Source organism: Pinus tabuliformis, chromosome 9 (genome assembly GCF_031772625.1).
Source record: "Pinus tabuliformis cultivar Carrire ecotype Pingquan chromosome 9, CPIR1, whole genome shotgun sequence".
Lineage (NCBI taxonomy): Eukaryota > Viridiplantae > Streptophyta > Pinopsida > Pinales > Pinaceae > Pinus > Pinus tabuliformis.
Window position 1 is genome coordinate 1,457,077,534 of NC_142307.1, and position 24,728 is coordinate 1,457,102,261.

Sequence of the window (24,728 nt, forward strand, 5' to 3'; positions counted from 1 at the left end):
ACAAGAGAAAGGCTGAAATGCAGAAATAGTTTTGTCAATAAGCTTGGCCCATAGACTATTTTTAACCTAATAAACATTAAAAATAATTCCTATTATAAAATTTCCAGCTAATTCCAAAACCTACCATTGAAATAAAGATAATCACATTTCCAGATAATTCCAAAACCTACCATTTAAATACAGATAATCACTTTAGCCTAAACAAACTTTCATATCCACTAGTCCCATGGTTACGAACACATCGTGTGTATTGAGCTTCTTGTATTATACAGTGGTGATAAATAAAAGTTTAGTATCGATAAATAACATTGCTTACACTTCGCATTGTGTTACTTTCTTTTTTCTCTTCAGTACAGCCTGCCTCAGCTTTGGAACGAGTGTATGCAGTTAGCTGACTTAACTAGATTGATTGAGTGATTTCCAAGCAAAATCAACGGTTGATCTTGCTTCTGACCATCCAATACCCCGAACACACTTGAACGAATGATATAATAAAAAAAATGGTACTAAGCATTTCAAGCGAAACCATTCCTGATAATTCACTGATAATTCCGAAGCATTGGATGTTTACTGATAATTCACAGGTCAACCGAACATTTTTGAAAAATACTAAAGGTGGCTGCAGGTTAGGTTAAACATTTAGTTGACATAGGCACTGTTTTAGTCTGTATTCAGAATGTGACAGTCTAACCTAAAATATTTATTTTATTAACAAAAATAAAAACAACAACCATAAATCATGTTAATGCAAAAGCAGTCTATATATAAAACTTCTCCAAGAAAATAGGGAGAGGCATTTAAATACTTCTCAGATCAGCACACACGACAGGCAATATATGCGTTTATATAACAAACTGTTAGACTTTTCCTTTTTATTATCAGATGGATCTACACTGTCTATTGTTTGTGTCTTTCACATATATTTTGTCTATTTCAGACCATGCATGAAGTTCTGGAATCTTTAGACTTTTCTGATATTTTGAATATTGTATATACAATGGCCTGTGTATATGGACAAGCTATATAGATGACTATATATGTATGACTGTGGACTATGGGTCTGCACCAGTTACCATTTGAGATGCAAATTTCATGACTGCTTCAGAACCTACACCCGGGTTGACAAGGATTATGACAGGCTTGGAGCCAGGCGGTTGTGGTAAATTGATGGGTTTTCCAACATAGTAAATCACTGAGGGGCTTTCATGGTTGTGTATCCCCTCATATGTCGTTACTAGCAGCCCCGGATTAGTAGCCTCTCGTTCCACCCTTTTCTTCACGCTACAGCTGCTTTCCATGCATCTGTAATAGCTCCTGAAAAAATAATACTCAAGTCAAATTTAATCTTTCACAAATTTAAAATGCAGCCATCAACCATACCTGGGATAAGGATTGCTTTTAAGTATTTTGGTCCCATACTTCCTCCATTTGTAGCCATCCTCCACAGTATTACTTTCGGATCTAGTTTTGAATACACATAGAGGTCCTTTCTCTGATTTTCTGATCTTTCTTCTTTTGCTACCATCCCTAAAATCCATATTACAACAATCACATGTTTATGTTATAAATCAATTTATGGACAAAAATAAAATTTTCCCTTCGGTTTAGTTTGAGTTTATATTATATTGATCTTTGGACATAGAATCTGGCTTTCATTCTGGTTTAGTTTGAGTTTGTATCATATTGATTTATGGATAGAGAATATGGTTTTCACTGGGTTTGAGGTTCAGTTTGATTGGTATTAAAGAAATCTAGAAAATAAAAAAATATTGCACATAGATTTAAGTTAAATAATTAAAGAAGAGAAATGTTATTTTGATTTCATTATCAGAGATTTATATTTTTTTAGAACTTTTACAATGTATGATTGAAATAGTTATTTGGTATATTATTATCTTTATTTTGATATAGAATAGTTGGTTAGGTGTTTTGTTCAATTATTTTTTTATGGTAGAAAAGTTTAGTGGGTATAAAAAAATTATTTAGGTTAATTTATTTTGTGTATTATGATTTTTATGTTTAGAAATATAGAATAGTTAGTTAGGTGTTTTGTTGAGATATTTTTTAATGGTAGAAAAGTTTAATGGGTATAAAAAATTTAATTACAACAATCACATGTTTATGTTATATTGATTTATGGAGAAAAATAAGATTTTCACTGGGGTTTAGTTTGAGCTTATATTATATTGATCTGTGGATAGAGAATCTGGTTTTCATTGGGGTTTAGTTTGAGTTTGTATCATATTGATTTGTGGATAGAGAATATGGTTTTCACTAGGTTTGGGGTTTAGTTTGATTGGTAGTAAAGAAAGCAGGAAAATAAAAAAAATATTGCAGAATAGATTTAAGTTAAATAATTAAAGAAGAGAAATGCTATTTTTATTTAATTATCAGAGATTTATTTTTTTTAGAACTTTTACAATGTATGATTGAAGTAGTTATTTGGTATATTATTATCTCTATTTTGATATAGAATAGTTGGTTAGGTGTTTTGTTCAGGTATTTTTTTTATGGTAGAAAAGATTAGTGCCTATAAAAAAATTATTTAGGTTAATTTATTTTGTGTATTATGATTTTTAGTTTTAGAGATATGGAATAGTTAGTTAGGTGTTTTGTTGAGATATTTTTTAATGGTAGAAAAGTTTAATGGGTATACAAAATTTAATTATGTTAATTGAGCCAAGAGGTTCATTGAGGGGAGAGGTTCATTCTACAGACCAATGTAATGTGTAAGGTTGTCAGTGGGTCATCAAAGTTAGAAATTTTGCTTAAAAAATAAAAAAATTTAAATAACTATACAAAACATTTAAATAATGTGGGCTCATAAAAAAAAATTGCACCTGAAGAAATTGGATCCTTATGGGCTCATGTTAGATAGATCCTTATTTAAGATGGATCTATAGTGGTTTATCTTAAATGTTAATGCGAACTAAATCTTATGTAATATTGATAATTTTGATAATTTATATGTTTTGGATTACAATTTCCAATCCTGTCCATCACAAACAAATGGCAAATATTAAACACCATGCATAATTTTGATAACTTATATGTTTTGGATCACAATTTCTAATCCTACCCATCACAAACAAACGGCAAATATTAAACACCATACAATAAGCTAATTACCTGCATAGATCCATCTTAAGTAAGGATCTAACATGAGCAAAATTTCAACTTTAAAAGATGGACTGAAAGTGTTACACATTATACTGGCTATAGAATGACCAGCTAGGCTCAATTGATTCAAAAGCACTAATTATGATGTTTAATATTTAACGCAAACAAACCTGAAAAAACATACATAAATATGCTTGAAATGAATTCTTACCCAATTTCTCCAGCTTTCAATGACTTTTCGCTGCCAGACACATCTGCAGATAGCTGTTCTTCTGGACTTGGGAAACATGGTGGCGCTGGAATCTTGCAAGCCATAGGTTCTATCGTTTTCATCTCGTTAACAGGGAATCCACAATCTCCATTTTTGTCTGCAACAAATTCATGGTTCCGTTCATCCTTCCAAATATTGGGCTCCGGGGCATCATGTGGGTAAATGTTAGGCTCCTGGCTGAATGTTGGATGGTAAGTATTTGCGGCCATAGGATCACAGTACGAGAAGGAATTTGTTGGATCCAAACAGGGATCTACACCGTGAGGATTGTCTAGACCCCGGTGAAAGTGGTGGCGATTTTTCCAAGTTTCCATATGCGGAACCTGCAAGAAAAAGCCTAGAACCAGGAAAATATCATTGGGAAAGCCTAGGCAACAATTTCTAGTAGCCTTTGTCCAATTTCGTGGGAGTATAGGTAACTGTAGAGGGAACCATATATATGATCACGACCTAGCATTGTGGAAACTCCTATTTCATAGACCATAGAAAAGTAAATGCTGCTTGACATGCCAAGCATTTACCTTTTGCCCTCAGCACGCCCATTAAGATAGCAACCTCGAGAGAGGGGACGAAAAGTAAATACGTGACATGTCAGGCAGCATTTACTTTTCTATGGTCTATGAAATAGGAGTTTCCTAGCATTGTTGACCAGGTAAGAAATGCGAGAGAGGTACAGCGGAACATTTGAGATGCCCTCATGATTGTGATTACTGAAGGGTTCTGTGACCTGTCATCCGTCCCTTTGTTGTTGATTCTACCGCCCTAGAGTGTTTTGTTTGTCCACATGAATTGAATTTGCACTTTATAGTACAGTGTTTTGTTTGTCCACATGAATTGAATTTGCACTTTATAGTACAGTGTTTTGTTTGGAGTTGTCTATAATGCGACTTTTTGAGATTCCGGTGACGGAATCCGGCGGAAGAAATTGCGATGAAATCATGATTTGTTGCAGTTAAAATGGTTTTTTAACTGCATATTCGGATTCAGCACCCTGAAAAACCCCTGGGACGCTTTCATTGTGCAGAAACTAGTTATCAAACTTCGATTTCAATAAATTACTGCCAGATTTTCACCGAAAAAAATCGCCGGAAAGACTTTCAAAAAGTCGCGTTAAAGACTACGGCGTTTTGTTTGTCCACATGAATTGAATTTGCACTTTATATAGTACAGTGTTTTGTTTGTCCACATGAATTGAATTTGCACTTTATAGTGGTGGAATTGATGTTGAATTTGTATTTTAATGTAGGGATTGATGGATGATGATTAAATATTAATGAGATTGTTTTTCTGATTAATCATATCATAAAGATTTGGTCAATTTTTCAATTTTTTGAATCATCTAATGTGGTTCATTCTTACAACAAAAATTAAATACTATTAGAATAGATGGCTCTTTAAAAGGGCCTTGTTTATTATAGATATTTTGGAGTTTATATCTCTAATTTAGTTTTTAAAAAATTGACTAGTTTAAATTACATATATGAATTCAGTATTTAAAGAAAAAGGGCATTTGGACTGTGGAGAATTCACAACTCAAACTTCGAACTTATGATTTAAACCATTTCTTGCTAGATTTTAAACAAATTAAACAGTAAAATAAGCTATACAAATCTCTATAACATCTAACACATAAACAACTAAAATAATTAATATAAAAATTAATTGATGATAATTTATCTAAACAAGAAACTATTTGAAATTCTTTATTATTTTATTTCTATTTCTCAAGACTAATTTAACAAAATATTTATAAAACTAATGTTACAAAATATTTATATTAGATTAATTTTTTTCTGCAAAATACCAATTAATAACTGCAACCAATATTTAACATATCATAAACCAATTAATACAATGGCTTTATATATAAAATTTAAACAAATATAAATCTAACTATGAACATATACAACTTGAGAAATAACACAAACCAATTAATACAATGGCTTTATATATAAAATTTAAACAAATATAAATCTAACTATGAACATATACAACTTGAGAAATAACACAATTGATTTTTCCAACTCAGTGAGTCATCATGAATCTGGTTCAGTGTGTCATCATGAATTTCTGTCATACGTCCTTGAGATGGTCGATTCCTGTACCTTATTCTCTATTAAAATTCTTCTTTTCTGTCCCCCACAGTCACTCCTTGTCAGCTTACTAGACATCCATCGGTCGACATCTGCTTTCTCTGCTTTCTCGATACCTTCCCTATGGGATAATTTTACTGTTAGTATGCGGTCACAGTATTGGATGATTATTAGGTGTAACTGGATGGATCTAATTGAATTTTAATTTTAATTTTATTATTTTTCTAAGAGTTATTATTTTTTAATGTTTAGTTATTTTTTTAAAGTAATTGGAGATTTGAACATGAAACTTTGTATTCACATTTATTTTACGTTTTCACAAGCTTAAGAAGTGAATTACCAGAGCCTTTTTAACAGTGATTATTACTAGCACAATCATATAACTTAAATGGTTGATAAATCTCAATAACCATCAAGACACTTATCTACCATTTGTAATGCTGAGAATTTGTAATGCAAGATTAGAAGTCATATAAATTATATTGTTGAAAAATGCCAATAACCATCAAAACACTTATGTGTCATTTGTAATGCTGAAAATTTGTAATGCAAGGATAGGAGTGGAGGTTGGAAATTCAAAAACTGTTTGGAAATTCTTGATTTTATCCATTGCATTGTGTATACTATTAAGAATATTCTCATATTATTAAATCTAGATCATCGCTAATTTTTTATTTTTTTAAGAACTGAAATTTTGGAAACTTGCAATAGACCACACTTATCAGTGTAATTATTATTAAAATTGTAATTTCCACATATTTCAATAAATATTTTTTATTAATTGAATTGAGGTATCCTCATTATGAGACAAGATGTTGTGTGGTAATGTCACATTTAAAAATAATAAAATAATACTTACATTAATAAATTAAAAATTAGTATTAATTTATAAAAATATTTCAATGTCAACCATAAATAAAATATTTCAATTTACATTTTAATTTTAGATCAACTTTATATAGAGAGATAAAGCAATTTAAATTAGAAATAATTAAATTTTGTTTATAATTATTTTCTACTTTTTACTGCCAAAGAGATGTGTAAGGTAGGAATTCCAAATTTGACACTCCCATTAAATTAATGTTGAGAGACTTGTAAAAAAAATTTACTGTATTTGATGGAAAAATTACCATGTGATGCTCTAGAGATGTGTAATTCCCTCATTACTCAATATGGAATTGACTAGTTATTAGAGAATATGATTCCTACTTGTTTTTTATGTGTTCATTAATTCTAGAGGAAGTCTATTCCTATTAGTTAGGAAGTTGTTGAGACCTAGTTCACTAAGAGATTATCTCCAACTAATTAGCCTCTTGGTTTGGAGTGTGGTTGTGTAATACTCCTTATTAATGTTTAATTTCTTATACTACCAAACTTTTTTCCAAAATTTGTTTGGAGTGTGGTTGTGTAATACTCCATGTTAATGTTTACTTTCTTATACTACCAAACTTTTTTACAAACAAATTTTGGTCTGTTTTAGACCAACACTTTTGCACAATTTATTTTATTCAAATATTGGGCATGCAAATAAAAGGTAATTTTCTTTGCAATTAAAGCAAGGGACCAATAATCATAAGTTTGTCCAATAAGAATTTCACAAAAAAAAATAAAAAATCATTCTATTTTATTATACTAATTCTAGAAAATTACATGCAATTTATTTTATTGAACTCCAAAATTACATGCAATTTATTTTATTGAACCTGATAGTTGTTATAACAATGGAATGATTGGTTATTTAGCCTTTAGAGGAAATTTGACATCTTCAGAAATTACTCCAGCAAGATAAATAGCTCCCTCCTACAATAATTTGAATTCCCTTGCAATTTGGCACTCATACAGAAATTTAGTTGCTTCTAATTGATTCAACCTCCTAATACAAAATTATTCAACCCTAGAACATATATTGGCTCCCACAAAGAAATCTTCCTCCCAAAAATAATTCATTTTGTATAATTAATTATGTCCTAGAAGAGAACTCAAAGTGCATAAGGAAAAGTCGACATTCAAACTAATTTGGCCTCAACCCCTAAACTAGCCTCTGCAAAAGCAAGAAGAATTTGTCTACAATTTAATTCTTCCAAGACAATAAATTGATCTCCCTCCAAGAAACTCTCTGCCCTCTAGAATTATTTGGCTTGACTAACAAGAATTTGACCTTCTCTAGTAAAATTCAACTTGTGAAGAAAAATCTTGGAATTATTGTAATGGATAATTTGATGTTTCCCTGTGATTCCATGATCTCTAGCAAATTTGTCCTCCTCCTTGTTAAATCCTTATGGAGAACCTAAGCTATCCTCCCCCGCTAGGGTGGATAAGTCTCACCACCGAAACCAACCTTAACCAGCTAGAGTGGATAGTTTTTAACTAGGGTTTCCCTTACACATTAAACCACAAGATATTTGTGAAATTAATTCAAAAATATTACAACCATATCCCAAAAATGAGCTCCTATCTTATTTATATGAATTATCCCTTATCCAAATACCATGGGTCACTGAAATACCATGGGTCATTTTTCTTAATTTAATTATCTAATATCACTTTAGAAATGTTGTTTTTTCCCCTTGGTGACATTATATAATCAACCGATGTTTTTTTCTTTTACTATAGCCTACGGGAATTAGGATATACCACTAATTCGACCCCTTTGTAGTCACTATTTGGAAAGGGTAATTACAATCCTCCCTCCCTAAATTGCTTGTCCTCAAGATGTTGTAAGTTGGGATGTTATAAGATCTGATCTCCCTTCCATGTGCCATCTTCTATTGGTAAATTCTTCCACCTAACAAGATATTCCTTGATTGTCCTACTTCTCAGTTTATTTTCACTAGCATCCAAGATCTCTTCTGAAATCAATACTACTTGCCCCTCTTCATCCAGTGGGGAGTAAGTTTGTCGAAGTCATAACATGATGTCCCAAGACCCTTTTTTAGGCAAGATACATGAAATAAATTATGAATCCTACTTTCCTTTGGTATCTTAATCTCATATTCCACCTCCTCAATTCTCTATAAAACCTTGTAAGGACCATAGAAACATTGTTTGACATTTTTTCCTATGTTTCTTTAGAGATGATTGTTGGTGTGGCTACAAACATAGAAAAATTAACTCTTTCTCTTCAAAAATGTGTTCATCCCTATGCATATCTACAATATACATTTTCTATTGATTATGGGTAGCTTGTAGGTTCTCCTTAAGAGCCTTGAGAATGTTTTGGCTATTTTGTATCCAATCCTTGGATCTAGGATCCCTATTGTCCCCATAATCCAAATCCACAAATGAAGGAGCATTATGGCCATATAATTCTTATAATAGGGTAATACCAATGAACATATGATAGGTGGAGTTGTAACAATGTTCACCGAGATGTAACCACCTGATCCAAGAGTTATGTTGCTTGAACAAAGTTCCACAAATATCCTTCAACGCACATGTTTATAATATTTGTCTAACCATCTATCTATGGGTGATATCTCATGTTGCACTTCAATTCTATGTCAACTAACCTAAACATATCTTGCTAAAATGCACTAAGAAACATGTTATCCCGATCACTAAAATATATTTAGGCAACCCATGGAGTCTAAATACTTCCCTGAAAAATAACTCAGATGCCTATGTTGTCTTGCACTCTGATGGAACTGCAAAGATGTATGTGAACTTGGTAAGTATATTGACCACTACGTAGTTGTAATCTCTTCCCTATACCCTAGGAAGGCCTATGATAAAGTCCATGGACACACTCTCCCACTTCTACTCTAGAATCGGCAAGGGATGCAATAAACCTACAGGATGAGTAGCCTCTGACTTGCTAAACTAACAAGTCCTACACTCCTTGACATACCTCATTACATCATCCTTGACACCCTTCCAAGTGAACCTCAATCTCATCTATTTAAGTTTTTAAATACCCATGGGTCCCTACTAGAGGTGAGTCATGAATGGCCCTCAATATCTTCTCCTTGAGGTTAGACTTTGGGCCTATATATATCTTGTCTTTATAGTAGATGATGTTTCCCACCACCCTGTACCTATCATCCTAGATGTTCCCATCCATTAGTTCACAAGAAAATTTATTCTTGGAATACTCCACCAATAGATGTTCTTTCTAGTCAGTTGACATATCCATAAGAGAGCATGTTGTTGGTCTCCTAGAAAGAGCATATGCAACAATGTTCTTCTTACCCTTGATGTAATCAATGTCAAACTCGTAAGATTGTATCTTATTTATCCACTTATGTTGTCTCTGGTTCAAGTCCTTCTACTCCAAGAAATATTGTAAACTATTATGGTTAGTCTTAACCGTGAACCTACATCCTACTAGATATTTTCTGAACTTGACCAATGCATGCATGATGGCGAGCATCTCTTTCTCATATATGGAATATAGCCTCTTTATCTCCCGAAGCTTCCTTCTTTCAAAGGCAATTGGGCATATGTTCTAAATCAAAGTGACTCCTCTGGAGAATCGCATTCAAACACAAAGGGCTGAGTGAAATATAGAAGAGTTAAAACTAGGGAAGTTATGTTCACCTCCTTGAACCAATCAAATATCTATTGAGCTTCCTTTGTCCACCTGAAGCCCCATTTCTTTGCCAATTTGTTGAAGGTGCAACCAACTATGAATACCCCTTAATAAGTCTCCGATAGTAATTGCAAATCCTCAGGAATCCTTGTAACTCTTCAAGAGTCTTCGGTGTTGGCCAATATAGGATCACCTTAATATTTTCTTGATGTACGTATACCCCTTGCGCACTAATCACATGGCTCAGATATAAGATCTTTGTCATGCAAAATTCACATTTGGATTCCTTGGCATATAGTGAATGCTCCTCCAATATTCCCAACACCTCATCTAGATGTCATATGTGGTCCTCCCAAGTCCAACTATATATTAGAAGATCATTAAAGAACACTAATAGAAATTTTCGCAACTGCCTATTGAAAATACGGTTCATGTGTGACTAGAAAGTTGTAGGTGCATTAGTCAATACCAATGGCATGGCCAAAAACTCATAATGCAGCCTTAGGGATGTCTTTCTCTCTGACCCTAATCTGATGATACCATGATCAAAGATAAATCTTTCAAAAATAAACTACTCCATGCAATTCACCCAATTGTTCATCAATCCTGGTTAAAATTGTATGTATTCTAATTCCAACATTTAATTATCGAATATGGGATTGTAAGACAGATATGAAAGCATAGGAAATGAAGGATTATAGCATATTTTAACATATGCTAACAACTAACACTAGAAAGAACTAATCACTAAGGACTATCACTTGTCACTGCATTGTTAGGACTCTAATGTTTATCGGGTTCTAAACCACAATCTTTCATTACCAGCAGGGAATGTTCATGTGTTTTTATTTATGTATCTTATTAGGTCTTGAGACTTCAGTGGTTCTAATCCTATAGTGTTGCATACAAAAATTCATTAAACATGTTGCAGAAAATTAAATTGAAAAAAAAGGTAAATGCCGACAACTATAAGAAAAATCATGTGATGCAGGTAAAAAATGACAAGGAAATAAACTACAAGAAATGCATTAATAAAATATCAAAAATAAATGCTAAGTAGGCTTAATGATATATTGTAGGTTCTTATTCATTGTAGGAAGCTTTTACCAAGTAGCTGCAAAGCTCCAATCAATTAAAGAATCCTAAACTGCAAATTATATTTTTTGTAATACCATGTTCTAGTACAAAAACTAGTACCTAATTAAGTACAGAAAGGCTAGAAATTGAAATTTTGAATATTAGTACTGAATTAAGTACGAAAATTATGTACATTGAATATTGAATATTAGTACCGAATTAAGTACAAAAAATTTGTAGATTAAAATTTTGGGTGTGAAAACATATTAAGAAACCAATTCAAGTTTTCTTAACTCTTAAGCCTGAGAAGATTAATTCTAATATGATCATAATATCTTTTACTTAACAGATTTGGAAGTAGACCAATAGATCTAAGAATGTGTGAAATACAAATTTACAGAAAAAATGAAAATACCATCAGATAAATCTGCAATAAATAAATAAATAAATAAAAACTAAATATTAACCTACTCTACAAATAAAAACCAATGTGTTACTTGAGTTGAGGGGCCCTTACCGACTTGGAAACGTTCCGAGCAACTAATTCAAACCAGTATGATGCTCAAATTTCAATAATGAAATCTCCATTGCCAAAAAAACTTCAGCTTATGTTTACAAGTGAAACTTCAAATTTGATTACAAAAACCAACTCAAAAAAATGATCCGAGAAATTCTTATTCGCGTCCTCTCCTTTCTTATTGTCCTGCAGATCTATTTATTTTATATTACAATGGAGAGGAAGTGATGGTCCAAAGGATTATATCAACTTCCATGGAAATCTCACTCTCGTACTATAATTAAAATAACAAATAATATTTAAAAATGGTCTTATTATGATTTGGGAGTGTATTAAATTATTTGTTGGAGATGGAAACAATGCCACTTGGCATTAGTTTGAATTTTTTCCTAGTTTGGACGTAACTGCCCATAGTTGTAGGTGTGTAGGTGCAGAATCAGGTACTAAACTAAGTATTGAATTAAGTACCGAATTTTTGGAAAATGCCAAAATAGTACTGAATTAAGTACCGAATTTTTGTAGGTGTAATTTAGGTTTGAATGTAACTTTGAATAATGTATTGATATTCACATGTGAGCTAGGTGTGAACATAAATCCATCCATAAACATGTAGTTGCAACCCATGTCATCTCGAGAAGTGTCAATGTGTTAACCTTTACTTAGTACTAAAACTGATATAAGTACCGAATTGTCAAATTCTAGTACTAGAACTTATTGTTTGGGCACATAAACATATTAGTAAACTGTCATTGGAAAACCACATTAAAAACTCATTTAATCATTAAAAATACAATAAATCATTAATAATTAACCACAAGGTAAAATGAATGCATTTAGCAAAAATTGGTAATATAATAGTTACAAAATATGCTATAAATATATGAATACTACTTGTAAATGAAAGGTTTGGATAGCCAATATGATAAGATATCTAGGGCCCAACATCCCCCCATGCCTCAGACTTTTCATTCCCTCATGTAATCAAAATATGGACTAGGAAGGAATGATGGATGATATAAGGTGATAATGAAGATAATGGCTAAATAAATATGGACTTGGAAACTTGTAAGTACATTACTTATTTTATGGTTCATTTCTCAAATAATAAACAATGACTTCATCCTCTTATTGAGAGCATTCATATGATGCTTTTGTGAATGGTTTATGATGTAAAAGGAGAAGACACTATAGATATTCATGTACCACAATCATTCTTATGGTCTTACTACAATATGCATTAATAGATTTGGAATGAGGGTTTAATGGTGTTTTAAGAAAGTTGAAGAAATAGGAAGTGGTTAATCATCAATATTCCTTAAATTTTAATGAGCTAAAGAGCCTTTAAACATGTTTTACCTCAAGTATACCTTCCGTACTTTGATTTGTACTGCAAGCTGCAATGGAAGTTGTATGAATTTGAAGATGAAACAGAGTAAGATTGAGAGTCCTGAATGATCTGGAAGAGCTGGAGTTGATGGGTGCCAATCTGATCTGTTGAAGGAAACTAAAGAGAATGAACTAAATATGTTGAAAAGGTCCCAACAACCACTCCCCCATGCCTGAGTTTTTGCATGTCCTCATGCAAACAAGGTGAGGTACTGAAGAAGTGAGGAGGATTGTTGAGATGACTCTAGCATAAAAAGGGACCTGAAAAACAAAATAATGGAACTACTAAGATGAATACTGAACAAAATAAGCCATCTTAGATTTATTAAAATGATGTAAAACTAACACTAATCATAAAATAAATTCCAAATCACTCATTACATATGATTTCATCAACCCTTAATAATTTTATGCTCAAGAAAATAAATTTAAGGGGATCTCCTTCTTTGTAGCTAGGAGGAATTTTTATGATGATAACAAATGATGAACCAATGAAAAATTAGTTATTACTAAGAAAATCCCTAAGTATTATAGTTATCAAAGTATTACAGATAAGCTTTGCAGCTGAGTTCTATTAATTCTCTGTGATCATAGCTCCCACTTCTAAGGTAATTAAATATTAGATATAGTACGAAAAACCAATGATAGAGGAATCAAGGTTACCTTAATACCATTCTTTAGTAGTAAATTTATAGAGTTTGTTTTTCCCTTGACTTCATCCATGCATACTTCCTTTTTATTATAACACTATAGAGTAATCATCATACGTGTAAACAAAAACCCTTGATTTGGTTGACACTTCGTTAGGAGGAATGCCCCATTGCTCGAGAATGTCCATAGCCCCAATGGATTTACCTAGTGGTATCACACGTCAGTTCCTGCTTCTAGCAGGCGTCCATAGTGTCGACGACTTAACTTCTTAAACCTATTTTACACTAAAGGCTCTAGTCTCGTGTTTTCTACCATTTTAGTTTTATATTATGGATATTGCTTTTGCAATTGGTAGATGGGGGAGAAACTTTAAAAGCCCCTTAAATGCATAGGATGATACCTTTAAGAGTGACTTTGATTACCTGCATAATGATAAGGTACTTATAAGTAATCAAAGGACATAGCATGAATGAGCCATTTTAATGTGAGATGGATGAGGTTGCCAAATAATAACCAAAAGACACCGAAATTCCTACTAATCATAGTTTTCATGTCTGATTTCACCTTTTAAAGTAGTGTTCCACTATGAGTAGAGACTTCAGTAACTCTTCTACAAGTCTTAAAAAATATGCTTGGATATCATGCTTTTGGTGTTATGGTTATAGTATTCAAGTTGATTTTTTTCATTGATATCATTGTGTGGACCTTTTAATTTTATTTTAATCCCCTTAGTATGCTTTGGTAACTATATTTTGAGCAATTGTTTTATATTGATAAACAGACATCTATATGTATAAGAAAAATGAAATTCCAAAACAGAAATGGCGGCTATGAATAGTTTGGAATTATCATTCAATTAAACTTTTATGAAAAGGATTGCTTTTTCAATCATCTTTGTGAAATAGCGGCCTTAAAACATATAAGTAATGATAAAGCATGAATGCATCATTTTTAACAAATTAAGGAAGAAGGAAAGATATCATCAAATACTCTCCTAAGTGTTCAATTTCATTGACGAAGATTTCTTTTACGCTTTTGAGTACTAGTATTCTTCTAGTATTTCAGCATCCCAAACTAACAAAATCCTCGAATCCTTATTTGTCTTGCAAAATAGAAAATTGGTACCAAAATTATGGGTATTGATTAGCTAAAACGAGGTACCAGACAGTTGGTATGCAATACTAGACGATGTTGCAATGCAATCATTTCCAACTTCACATAAGATTCCAAACATAATGGTCATAACTTACTTTATTGAAAAGAAAAACTAGAAAGAAATAATAAGTGGGAAAGAAAATTAATAGTTGAACCATGTTGCTATTGGAAAATAATACTGAGTGGAAATATTCATTAAAAAAATATGTAGATGAAACAGACCTCAACAGAAATATGAAAAAAGAACATAGATCTCCTATTTTCAACTAGTTTCTTTTTTAACTGTTAGCATTCCCACTTATACAAAAAAAATGAGAAAGGTAATGCACTATATTTTAGAACTAAGCTAACTATTATATGTAGCAATTATTTATTTATTTATTTACTATCCTATTCTACCTAAGAAAAATAAATTCCTCTCCTAAAGTATAGGAGTGTTTCCAATGTAACCATGTGTATAATAGGTGTGAAAATGCATTCATACTCAAATTTAAAATATAATATTCAATGCATACCTGAGTATGAAGAACCAGTTATTTTAATGATGATGTCAAGAAATAAGGAAGAATGAAGGAGTGGTATGGTCTTACAGTTACTTGAAACCAACTTTCAAAAAAATCAAAATGCTCTTGGTTTACCTCTTTATTTGGATCATTTGTCATATCCTCCTTTACCATGACATGCAGATCTTCTAGCATTAGATGATTATCCTCTTGTGTGCTTAGAGGATATATAGATAGGCATGTCAAAAATTATTCAACCTCAGGTTCTAATTATTGCTCTCTATTGAATGCAGTCCATGATTCTTCAATTTCCTCAACAAGTTTGCAAGAGTAAAGGTCTTCATGTGGATGTGATTCATGGAGTTGTTGTTCTTCTATCACTTCTAGGAAGGAAGATAATTTCTTGGCTACTATCAAGATTTGTTCTTCCTAAGAAGAAGAGACCCCAGTCGCTGCTAGTATTTGAGAGAGTTCTTCCAAACTCTTGATCATCCTTGACTATTTCTTTGCTGGTTGCTAATCCATGTGATGCACATGGATTAGTGTACGAAATTCTTATTAAAAATCCTAAAGAAAGAAGAAGGAAACATAGTTAAAAAAAATGCAAGCAAACCAATCATGTACTCGAAGCACCACCATGCTACTAAGACCTTGTTGTTACCAAGTTATTTGTTCACACAAGCTAGGCTTCTCTTCTTTTCATGAATTAATCTGAAGGAAAACACACTTGCAAAGAAAAAGAAGGAAACAACAAGGCAAAGAAACCCCACCAAAGTGGACACACAGGTTCTTATCCCTCGTCTTACCATTTTATTTATGCCCCCAAGTTGTCCCTGGAACTAAAATCATGCAGAAAAACTTGTGAAAACAACTATCCTCTAATCCCTTTAGCACCTCCCTGGCAACGGTGCCAAAAATGTTGGTAAAATTATATGCACTCTAATTCCAACATTTAATTACCGAATTCAGGGTCATAAGACTTAGAGATGCAAGCGCATGAAATGCAGGATTAGAGACTATTTTAACATATGCTAACAATTAACACTAGAAAGAACTAATCACTAAGGACTATGGACTCTAATGCTTATGGGGTTCTAAACCACAATCTTGCATTACCAATAGAAAATGTTCATGTGGTTTTATTTATGTATCTTATTAGGTCTTGAGACTTCAGCAGTTTTAATCCTATAGTGTTGCATACAAAAATTCATTAAACATGTTGCAGAAAAGTAAATTGCAAAAAAAAAAGAAGTAAATGCCAGCAACTATAAGAAAAAACATGTGAGGCAAGTAAAAAAAGACAAGGTAATAAGCTACAAGAAATGCATTAAAAAGGTATCAAAAATAAATGATAAGTAGGATTAGAGTTATATCGTAGGTTCTTAATTGTTGTAGGAATATTTTACCAAGTAGTTTCATAGCTTCAATCAATTAAAGAATCCTAAAATACAATTTACATATTTTTAATACCATGTTCTAGTACAGAACCTAGCACCGCATTAAGTACAGAAAGGCTGGAAATTGAAATTCTGAATATCAGTACCGAATTAAGTGCAGAAATTTTGTAGATTAAAATACTCGGTATAAAAACATATTAAGAAACCCATTCAAGTTTTCTTAACTCTTAATCTTGAGAATATTAATTCTAATCTGATCATAATGCCTTTTACTTAATAGCTTTGAAAGTAGAACAATAGATCTAAGAATGTGTGAAATACAAATTTACTGAAAAACTGAAAATACCATAAAATAAAATCTGCAATTAGAAAAAAAAAACTAAAACTGAATATTAACCTACTCTACAAATAAAAACCAGGGTGTGACCTGAGTCGAGGGGCCCTTCCCAACTTCGAAACATTCCTAACAACTAATTCAAACTAGTATGATGCTCAAATTTCAATAAGTAAATCTCCATTGCCAAAAAAACTTCAACTTATGTTTACAAGTGAAACTTCAAATTTGACTACAAAAACAAACTCAAAAAAATGATCCCAGAATTCCTCTTCGCGTCCTCTCCTTTCTTGTTGTCATGTAGATCTATTTATTTTATATTACAATGGAGAGGAAGTGATGGTCCAAAGGATTATATCAACTTCCATGGAAATCTCACTCTCATACTATAATCAAAACAACAAATAATATTTAAAAATAGTCTTGTTATGATTTGGGAGTGTATTAAATTATTTGTTGGAGATGGAAACAATGCCACTTGGCATTAGTTTGAATTTTTTCCAAGTTTGGATGTAACTGCCCATAGTTGTTGGTGTGCAGGTGTAGAATCGGGTACCGAACTAAGTACTGAATTAAGTACCGAATTTCTAGAAAATGCCAAATTGGTACCGAATTTCTGTAGGTGGAATTTAGGTTTGAATGTAACTTTGAATAATGTCTTGAGTTTCACATGTGAGCTAGGTGTGCACATAAATCCATCCATAAACATGTAGTTGCAACCTATGCCATCTCAATAAGTGCCAATGTGTTAACCATTACTTAGTAACGAAACTAATATAAGTACCAAATTTTCAAATTCCAGTACTAGAACTTGTTGTTTGGGCACATAAACATATTAGTAAATTGTCATTGGAAAATCACGTTAAAAGCTCATTTAATCATTAAAAAAGCAAGAAATCATTAATAACTAACCATAAGGTAAAATTATGCATTTAGCAAAAATTGGTAATATAATAGTTACAAAATTTGTTATAAATGTATGAATATGGCTTGTAAATGAAAGGTTTGGATATCCAATACGATAACATATCTAGGGCCCAACAATAGGGTACTCGTTTTAATTGTCTTTCTGTTGAAGGCCTGATAGCCATTGCACATTCTCAACATCTCATCCTTCTTCTTGACCAAACAACGGATGAAGCAAACAAAGTAGAACTAGGCTTGGTGTGCCTAATTTCTAATAAATACTTGATAAATTTTTTGATTTCCGCCTTGAACATTTTTGGGTTCTGTTGATGCCTCGAAAATCGCTGCAACAACATTGGAAGATAACCACCCGGTCCGGACCTTAAAAGCAGCTCCTTTTCCATTTGGTGTGGTGGCTCCGACTGTTCATCTAGGTCCAGTTACCTTCTCCCTATTGCTATTGGTTTATAATGTATCTTTAACTACCAATAGACAGGGACATCAGATCACTTCTTCTTGCTGATCAGGCAAGAGAATGACCCTTAAGCTGATTTGGGTTCAGCCAAGCCACAACTAAAGTTTTGCCTCTTTGAGGAGAGGACTTAAAAGAATGTAGAATTTACTCTAAATGCAAGCTTATTCTATGATGCAAGCAAAAGAAACTAATCTAAATCCTATCTTAATTAGGTAGATATAGATCTAACCCAACCAAGAGCAAGATAATCAAAATATTGGGATTTAAATATGTCTTGTTTATGATGAATATCAAGTTAATGAAGTAGTTCAATTAACTGATATTATGGTTACCAAAACACATTCTATTGAGACCTTAAAACTGAAATAATAAACCAACAACATTCCAGGAAGTAGTTCACAAAAATGATATTGATTACCAAATCAATAAATCCAATAATTGAATAATGATATGTGGAAATAGTTCACAACATATTACCACTCAATAAATCAGTTTTAATAAGGCAGATTTCTGAGTAAATAGTTACTCAGAAATCAGAAATTAATCCATAAGAACAGAGATACATGATAACAACATTGAGACAAACTACCCATATTGACAATAGTGCACAAACATGAATAAAATTACACATTCCTGTTACTATAAAAATGAAACTGATATTTAAAACAGTAGTATTAAAAATACCAATTTATTGCATCCATTTCTCTGTCCTTGGTCTCCAACAGCCCTTTACATTGCTTGAACTTCTGCTTTCAAAACTAGAGCCACAATAGTGCAAGCTTTGTTCTTCATGCATAATTCAATATACAAAGGGAAAATCCTCAATAATCCCCAGATCTGAGATTTTTCACTCCTCTCTCCTACAACTCTAAATTCCAATTACAATAGTGCTTTCATGGAGTCTAAAATTGCAGAGGAGAGCAGCCCCTTTTACATTCTGCAATTTGTTATTTATAATATTTGTGAAGGAATTTTTGGAGAGGAGAGTTTGTTGAAGAGAAATCTGTCAAATATAATTTTAATTGCTCCTAATTCTGATCTTCAATTGCTGGAGCATTCTCATTGCTTGAAATCATTTTCTCCATATATTTTCCACTGTTTTCCTGCAAAAGAAATCAAAATAAATTAAAATGCAATCAAAATATCATTTCTGGCAATTAAATCAAACCCAATCAAATTCTATTTAAATAAATAATTAAAAACAAAATATAAGCTCTGTATTTGATGCTTGGAATGGTTTGATTGGTAAATGATATTATTGACCAATGGATCTGCAATTAGAAGAGGTTTTGGACAAATGAAATTGAAAACAATAACTCAGAAAATTGATTTTGTTTTCAAAATTCGGAGCCTGATCTTCTGCCTGATTTTTGGCCCAATAAATGATCAAATCTGTTGGTGAAACCTCTTTCAAAATGTTCTCCTTGATTTTCTCTTTCCAATGAGCCGTCCTAGGCCTCATTTGGCCAAGTAGAACTCAATTTATGAGCTTCCAAAGTTGATGGGTCAAATCTGATGTAAATCTGGAAATTCTGTTGCTGGGCTAAAAAAAGTAATTAAAAACTAATCCTAAATTAGTCTCTAATTAATTCTAATTTAATTGCTAATTATAAACTAAACTAATTATTAGTAAACTATTTATTAATTTAACTAACTAATATATAATTAACTATTTATAAATGAATTTAATCTAAAAAACTAATTAATCTAAATGATATTTAAATTTAAATTAATCAAATTAATTAACTGTTATAAATTACTTAATATAATTAATTTAAAATTTATTAATTAAATAATATATTACATGTTAATTTAAATAATATAATATATTACATATTATTAATTAATTAATATAATGTAATACATATAATATACTAATATATTAACTAATATTAATATATATTAACCTACAGTACTTCTTACCTTCTCCACTCATACGTATGAGTGTTCTTTTTAAAAAATCTCAAACTAATATAAACCTAAAGTATGCCTTTAATGCTCCATGCCTCATGCTTTTTCGCCGATCGGCATATCGGTGTTTTTAAGAACTGTGTTGTTTTAAAGTGCCGATGCGATATCGCATTTATCCCCGATGTGATATATATAAAAAATAATTTGTTTAATCGATGATCGGGGAAGTGAGTATCGGGGTTCTTTAAATTTGTTACATATGAAAGTCCCCGATGCGATATCGCATCGGGGCATCAGGGTTTTTTAAAAACATGTTATTTGAAAGCTCTTAATCTCCCGATGCGATTACAATCCATTTTTTTATATTTTTCAAATATTAAATTTTAATTTAATTAAATTAATTATATTTTTAAATAATAATTAATTTAATTAATTTAAGATTTAATATTAAAGATTAATTTTTTATTTTGGTTTATTTTATTTTAATGAGTTTTAATTAAGTTGTGAAATTATATAAACTACAACCATTTGAAAAATAATTTAAAAATAATAAAAATAAACTACACCCACTTGATTGTTTGGGTTTTTGAGTTTAGAATTTGATTTGGAAATTAGAGTGAATTTCTTAAAACCCCGATAATTAATAATTTGGCTGCATGACTAAAAAATGAAAAATGTTAGTAAAAACTTGCTACGGGTTAATATTTAAAATGAATGCCTTATTGAACTAATTTATTTACAAAGTGCAATATTGTACATTTTATACATTTTTAACCCAGGCTAGATAAATGATGAGACTTCAAAGGAGTGCCATTTTCAAACCAGTTGACCAAATGAGGCGAAACAAGCGTCAATGAGAAGCTTATAAAAAATCGACTCTAACAAAGCAATCAAAACAAGAATCCAAAGAAAATGTAAAATTAACCAAAGCGTAGTGCAATCAACTAAAATAAAAATCCAAAAAGGTGCTTAGCCAAAATTTTTATAGAAAGGGTCCCCATTATTCGAAGTGGACGCATCAATAATGGGGGGTGTTGTGTTTTTACCACAACAATTGGCGACACACGGGAGAAGAACCAGTTATCTCTTTTTGTTATGAATGAGATTTTCCTAAAATTAAAGTAAAAATAATTAAAGAAGAGAAAATTTTGCGTGAAATGCTTGATTAAGTTCATTAGTCTGAATAAAAGCAAGAATCATCTAATTGTAATTTTTCTTAAAATTCCTCATACATTAAAATATTTCAAAACTCTACATCAGTCCTTAATTAGTTGTAGAGATAAAGCAGGGGTCACTTTACAGCTTAGCTTTCAAAATATACTCGCTTGTCACAGGTAGAGCCACTGCTGCCAGCAAACGTCTATAGTTTCGACAGGGTTACCTTTTAATCATAAATGATTCAGAATCCCATCTGTTTAAGAATTATTGATCTAGAGATAAATCCATTTATATATGTTTATTTTCTTTGAATTTTATTTTTTTATTAAATCTTAAAAGCCATTGTCCCAGTATGGTAGCCAGATAGTTGACAATGCCATTCACTGGTTAAAATTGGACTGAACAAGCTAGCTCGTGATGAGACCCCTTGTCTTATAATTGTTTGCAATCATAAGTCATTACCCTGGTTTGTTTAGCAGTGTTGGTAATGTCAGCCTATTTTTCCCCTATGATCATGGTAAGCAGGCTCACGATGAGACCTCTTATCTTCTAAGTTTAAATATATTTCAGGATTATCCTCTAGAAAAATAAGACTCTTCGGGACAGGGAGAATCATTGACTCCTTAAGAGTTAAGAATGACAATTTCAGAGTTAAAGGTGCTTTGCTGTAAAGTGTCTTTACTTGGTTAAAAATAACTTTTCTTGACTGATAATAAAACTTTGAAAGATCTTAGTAAAATTTTGAAATCTCAAAATGATTACAATTTGATGAAAAAGAAATTTTCAGATTTTATGATACTTTGCCAACTTCTCTTGATTGGTAATCTCTTCCTTAAGTATGTCTACCTTTATAATAAGAAAATCAAACTTCACTAAGAGATTTAAGAAAAAGCTAATAGGTGGCTATTAACAATTTTTTCCATGTATGCTGACCATTGTTAGGTAACAAGAAGACCTTCCATATAAATCATGGCAAAGTCACCAAAATCAAAGCTGAAATCCGAAGAAAAGAAGTCTTATGCTAAAGTGAGAAAAGAAATCAGCAATAAAAATAAAAACAAAGAAATCTCTAAAAATTGAAAGGAAAATCCAAGTTTTGCAAGATAAACTCAAACAAGAATGTTTATACCAATGTCTCCAACAATATGAAGAAAAAGAAAATAAGCATGTAATCATTCCTTCTTATGTTGAGATTTAGAAAAACATACCTTGCAGAGTTGTGAATGCTTTAGGCTTTTAGATAACAGTGATTGTAAAATTCAACCACAATGAATACCTCGTGTCTGATATTAATTTTCTTGTTTCAAAGCATCATCTTAATTGTTTTCCAATGAAAGGAATGCTAAAGAAACAAACTAAAGGTTCAGAAACTTCCTGGTGTAGCTGTTTCGATGAAGATTATTGCTGCTTATTAAAATAAAACTTGGAGAAAAGTATGAACTTCGAAAATATGATCTAGCGGAGGATTGGAAACTTCCAATGGAGAGCTGCAAAACAGAGTTTTATATCAGCATAATTTAAAAACAAAAATGAAACTAGAGTGATGAAATGGAAATTAATGAAAGTGGGCACATGAATCTTACCATTGGATAATTGCTTTTGATCTTACCTGAAAGGTATCAGTTTCTCCAAACTAGCTGACTTCTTATTTTAATTAACATTAAAAACATGAAGAAGTCAAACTAACAAAAATCCTATAACCCAAGATCATTATTTATTTTACTTACACTAAAGCAAGTAGTAAAATGTAAAAATAGAATGCTTAATGCTCAAGGAAATTGAAATCAAAAGAAATGCATCAGAGATGAGAATAAGAATTTGCAGTAATGACTATTCCTCAAAATATTATAAGTTTCATATAAACTCCATGATTTGATAAATTGTCCAAAATCAAGACCAAATTCAAGATAATAAAATTTAAATATGAAGATAGAGGTCTTGAATTCCATTTTTAATTATGGAATTATATATTTAAAACTAAAATATATGAGAAATTGAAATGATTTTTTGTATCCTGTAAATTTGTCATCGATTGCCTTTTTCCCATAGTGATTACCCAAGCTTGCTTTAACACATCGCTTCATCGGATGATCCACACAACATGTTTCTTCACCATGCTTTAAGTTTAATTTGCAAGACTTCAATTTTATTGCTATGCCATATATTGATTAAATGTTGACGACTTAGAGGCATGCATTAGAAGTTCTCGCATCAAAGGTTGCAACGGTGAATCGCCGATATGAAAATATGCGATGAGAAGTTGTGCTATTTGATGGAGCGATCGCATCATTAAAGAAATATTATATCCGGGGTCAAGGCATATTTACACTGTGCTTCCCACATCGCATATTGCAAATTCAGAGATATGAAATGAGCATAAAAAATGCGATGAGACGATTGCGATATCGGCGATTGATAATCGGCGATGAGCAGACTTTTGGTACCCGATGTAACACAATATGATTCTTGCGATACCAATATGCGATGAATAACGTGGCTAATCGGCGATCGGCAATCGGCGTAATCGGCAATCTTAAGTACATGATGTAACAATTCTTGATACGTCGATATGCGATGAAGAGTGGACCCGATAGATTTATGATGGTATTTTAATAACATATCGGATCCAAGACATCGGCCTTTTATGATTATGCCCTTAATTTTATTGCGATTAAACGGATGCGATATTTTTTATGAATTTGATTTGAATTTCATATCGGGTCCGGAATTATGTGTTTATCGCAACATCGGTAAAGTCGATTATTGGCGATTCACAATAATGGAAGTATACTTTGACTGCAAAGCTCTGACATGCGAAATGCGATATGGCATATGAGTAAGATAATACATCGGAGGTCTTTGATGAACAATTTGTTATCAAAAGAAATACTAAGAACTACTTCCGATGAAATCTTATGATGCGAATGGTCTTATGATATTTCTTGAAATTTCAATTGGGTTTTCTAATGAATGAAAGCAAAGGTACAAAAATGCTTAAATTCTAATGAATCAGAATTGAATTTCCCTGAACCTGTTTGCAAACTTGAAATGAGTTTGCTCCTTACTTCAAGTTTTGAAAAGAAATAAAAACCTGCAAATAAAACAGAACACGAATCAAAAATAAGCTAAGAAAAATAGAAAGTAATAAGAGATGAGAACGAACTTGTAAATGCGTACCTGAAAGGAATTTGTTTGTAAATTTTACCTTATGAATCTTCAAATTCTTCCTTCGATTTATCAAAATTT